This window comes from Penaeus japonicus, unplaced genomic scaffold (genome assembly GCF_977035675.1).
Source record: "Penaeus japonicus unplaced genomic scaffold, GWHDUDI00000001_assembly GWHDUDI00000030, whole genome shotgun sequence".
In the NCBI taxonomy this organism is placed as follows: Eukaryota; Metazoa; Arthropoda; class Malacostraca; order Decapoda; family Penaeidae; genus Penaeus; species Penaeus japonicus.
The window spans coordinates 32,877,550-32,882,549 of NW_028234432.1; the positions used below are offsets into that span (position 1 = coordinate 32,877,550).

At 30.6% G+C, this 5,000-nt stretch overlaps 1 protein-coding gene across 1 annotated transcript in view; it reads left to right on the top strand.

Annotated features, from left to right (window-relative positions):
- The window catches only part of LOC122249259 (uncharacterized), a 9,158-nt gene extending 9,042 nt beyond the window's left edge, over window positions 1–116 (top strand). The window contains exon 6 of the mRNA XM_043009974.2: window positions 1–116. This exon is cut by the window's left edge and continues 221 nt beyond it. The gene's annotated coding sequence lies outside the window, so the exon portion shown is untranslated.
- Window positions 117–5,000: the final 4,884 nt, after the last annotated feature.

Sequence of the window (5,000 nt, forward strand, 5' to 3'; positions counted from 1 at the left end):
ACAGATTTTTATTTTTATTTATCTTTTTGCCCTCTTTTGTTTTCTTCTGTTTTTGTTTGTTTTTTTAAAGAAATGTATCCAGTTTAAGGGAAAGAAAAAAAAAATGGAGTCAGTGATTGTGTTTTTCTTCCTTTAAACCTCTAAGCGACTGAAATGACATATACTTTTGCTTGATATATATAAGTATCTGTAAATATTTCAGAGCTATATTCCTGGGATCATATAATTCTTGAATGTGCAACGTTTATGAAAATTAGGATATGCTTATAAGTCATGTACTTTTTAAGCCATTTTGCAAATTGGAAAATATATATGCAAAGAAACAGTTCATTTTTATTTAGAAAAAAATAGAGGCAAGTAGAATTACATACTCTATATTTATTGATTACAGACCGTACAGAGATTTTGTTTACATTATTTTCTGTATGGATATTCTTGTCTTAAGTCACCAGTTCCTTAGAGGAGCTCTGTTCCTTTTGAAAATGCATTATTTTTCTTGTTATTGGAGATGTGGGCTATGGCTTTTAAGTTCAATCTAATTTTTTTCTTCTATATTCTTTTTTTTTTTTCTATTGAATTATACAACTTCAAAATGATTCCTTAGTATTTATGTCGGGTGCTTTGTAGTCTTGAATCTATTTTTTTATTGAAATGTTTGACCAATGTAATTGAATTTGTTATTTTGTTTGTTTTGAATGGAATACATAAATAATACGGGAATCATTTATGATGAATATTATAAATTAATCTCATAATTTTGCTTATCTATGTTTTATCTTATCATCAGTGTTGGAAGAGAGTGATTACAATGGAAAAAGAAGATTTTGCCAGAAAGCAATAATACTCAATACTTATTAGATCATTAGATTATTTTTCTTTCTTCTTTCCTTTCTTTTGTTCTTTCTTTCTTTCCTCGCCTTCTATCCTTTCTCTCCAAGTTTATGGTATCTTCTTTATTTCCTTCTCTATTTCCATCAGTGTGTCTATCCTGTTATTTTTCCTTGAGGTAAAAGATGAGTCAAAATCTTGTTGATAATCAGATTGAATACAATATTTGCACAGAACAAACAGTGGACATATTGGGCAATTCAGTGTCAGAACATACAAATATACGAATGTCCTATTGCTGTGACCTGTTTAGACTATTTCTGATAACAATGAATCCCCAAATATTTACCATGTTGATAAAGTGTTTTTGTTACCAAATATTCTCATTCCTAGAAATATATTTGAAAAATGGCCCAGTTTTTTGTACAATTTCATCAGCTTAATGTATACGTTTGGGAGTTTACAGTACATCAGTATATCAAGGCAATGATAATTTTTTTTAAGACAAATACGTACAATTTTTCAGGGTGCATTTCACCAGTTAAAACTTTTTCTACAAGGGTGGCTTAACAAGCCAAAGAGTGATCTTTCAAAGCTGAAGGTTTTCCAAAGTGCGTGGAAATCCAAATGGCCAAAATTGTATTTTTGGCATAAAAATTGAATGGAATATAGTTCAAATTAGCAAGAGTTTTCTATTATCACCAACACCCATTAGATGCTAGTGCTAAGATAAGCAGTGTACAACCTTGCCCTTCTTACAGTTATGGCCGCACATGTGAATCAGCAAACTTACACATGATCTCTTCGTGCCCTCATTAACTATTGGGTCGATGAAATCTCTTACTTTGCTAGTTTTAGACCAGAGGTTTCCAACTCAGGGTATGAGCACATAATCTCTTAACTTGGGTATTGTTTCACATACATATTTATTGAACAAATTTGTTCAGCTACTCTTTGGTCTCTCAAGTTGATAATTTTATTGATTGACATTACTCAATATTATTTTTAAAAGATAGTAATAGTACAAATATAAGAGGTAACCCGTTTTTTTTCATTTTTATTATTATTTTTTTTCACAATGCTTCAAGAAGTAATCGGAAACCAGCAACCCTGACCCATAAAGACCGCCCATTTTCCTTGTTCGAAAGTGGGCGGATCAGGTCAACTATTAGGGCAATAGATGCACTAACATCTTAAGTTTTCTTGGTTTTATCTTTGGTGGCGAATAGTTTATAAAGTGTTGGTGCGTTTATGAGAGTATAGTCCACCTTTTAGAAAAGGCCCGCTTTCTAGGTTACTATTGTGGAGATGAATTATAATGACTCTGAACTTTGCAACCCTTTCTAAGACTTAACACTCATGATACACATATCTATTAGAGATATGTGTATCATGTGTGTCAAACTTAACACACTTATATGTTTATCAAAATTAACACATGTTGCACATCTCTGTTAGCACTAATTCTGACACTTTCTGAAGATTTCTTCCTTCTGTGTCGAGAACTGAGCGTGAGGTGTTGGCCTTGAGCAGTCATCGTCTGGTCATCCTATAGCAGGTTGACATTTAGAGGATCTTTATGGTCGGACCCCATCCGTATATCAAAAATAGGCATTATCGAGGGAATCGTAAATAAGTGAAGCATAATAATTACAATCACATTAAACACATTTTACGTATCAATAATCACTTAAAACAAATACTTAAAACACTGTTATTTACATACGTTGATAGTATCCTCGAGTATATACAATGGGAACACAAAAAAGGAAATGCGAGCGAATAAAAGGGAATATTTCGGTGGAAAACAACCTTCAACTATGTGCCACATATCGATGAAGAGAAAAGAGATGTTAATGCATTTTCAAACGTATTTTCCATGTTGCATAGAAAAGAAGTGAAGTGCAATTTAATCATATAGTATCCCCTTCTTAGGAGTTTGTAACATTACAATCAATAAAAGAAAAATCAAATTTCGAGTAAATCTAGAGGCCTTATTAATTATAGACGAGTTTACGCTGATTATACCAGAATCATACCGTAGAAAATAGTAAATTTTTAGGGGTCTCTATTTTAAAATGACCAGATCGTTTTTTTTTTATTTATTGTTGGGTTGTGTACTCATGTTTTATCTGTTGGCACGATTAGTTTTCTTTGTGAAAATATTAGTTAGGAAACAAGATTAGATGTGTGAATTCTGGTAATCAGGAATAATGCTTTGTGATGATAACTAGGAATTTACTTATTTGTCTTTACAAGAAGTAATTCCAAGCATTATAAGCATCGAAGCCTCTAAAACTTGAAATGATCTGTGGTAATAATAAAGCATGATCTAGTTATCATAAAGTATACAGAATCATAGTCAAGGACGCAGAGGATAGATAGCATTCTGACGTCCATCTGCCGGCCGTGGGACGTCGCGTCGGTGGGACGTCCATTCCGGTCATCTGTCCTGCGTCGACCAGACGATGATCCCGCCGGTTTACCGTTGTTATATTTTTTTATTATATATATATATATTATTATTATTATTATAATTATATATTATATATATATTATATATTATGTGTATTATTATGTGTATGGTATTATTATTATTATATTACATAATATTATTACAGTACATTTTTTATTATTTTGTTGTTGTTTTTTTTTATTTTTTTTTTTTTATTTTATTCCCGACTTTTGGTAGACGACGTGTTTCCTTTCTTTTCTTTTCTTTTGAATTCTTGTTTCAATAGTATTTAGACGACTGAAGAATCTTTTAAATATCACTGTGAAACGATGTGAAACGATTCGGGTCTTTTTCATTATTGGTCGTATAGTAAAATAAATAACTATATCTTTGTTGTGCAGAAAGAAAAATTGTCATGATTGTGTCAATATATCACGACAGCTCAGGTCATGTCATCCCCCTTCTCTCCTTCTTTGGCCAGACGAGAGATTTTTTCCCTCTTTTGTTGCATTCTTTTGATTGCCGAAGTGCAAGAAAATTCACATCCTAAAGTTTCATTGTCATATCAATATTTTAAATGAATTCAAAGGACAGTCAGATAAGGACAGTCTTAAAAAGAAAGGCAAATTTGCTTATGTGAACGAATGATAATGGGAAGTGAACGTAGCAATAGGAAAGAATGGAGGAAGAAGAGGAAAAGAACAAGAAGAAGAAAAAAAAAAAAAAAATATATATATGTGTGTGTGTGTGTCTGTGTGTGTGTTTGTGTGTGTGTGTGTGTATATATATATATATATGTATATATATATATTTATATATATATATATATATATATATATATATATATATATATATATATGTATATATATGTATATATATATATTCTTATATATATATATATATATATATATCAATAGCTGGTAAATAAGATGCATCTAGAGTAAAACTGAATTAGTAAAATTCTGACTTGTATATATACCCATTTATTCTTCGTTATTTCTTGCTTGTTTATTCGTCTATTTTTGAAATTTGGATAAAAAAAAATCGTATTATCTATTCGATTCATTTATTATTTCATCTAATAGCTCCTTCATCAGTTATGTGACTCATTCAGACTCATTTTCACTCATGAGTCAAGAAGAGTCAGTACCCTTCACTTGCGCTTTTTGATGCTCGCGTGAAATTCCAGTGCTAATGGCTGCCTGGCGGGGATTACGTATTCTCTATCTATCTATCTACGCTAGTTTATATATAACACACACAAACACACACACACACACCACATACACACACTACATACTATCTATATATATATATATATATATATATATATATAAATATACACACACACACATATATATATATCTCTCTACATCTATCTATATCTCTCTCTCTCTCTCTCTCTCTCTCTCTCTCTCTCTCTCTCTCTCTCTCTCTCTCTCTCTCTCTCTCTCTATATATATATATATATATATATATATATATATATATATATATGCATATATCTATTTATCTATCTATTAATCTATATCTATCTATCTATATATCTATATATCTATATATCTGTATATATATATATATATATATATATATATATATATATATATATATATATATATATATACATATAGACAGATAGATAGAGACATAGCTAGATAACAAATACCAATCAAAGAGTAGTAAAAGATCGCTCGGACGATCCATAGCAAGGCGCCCA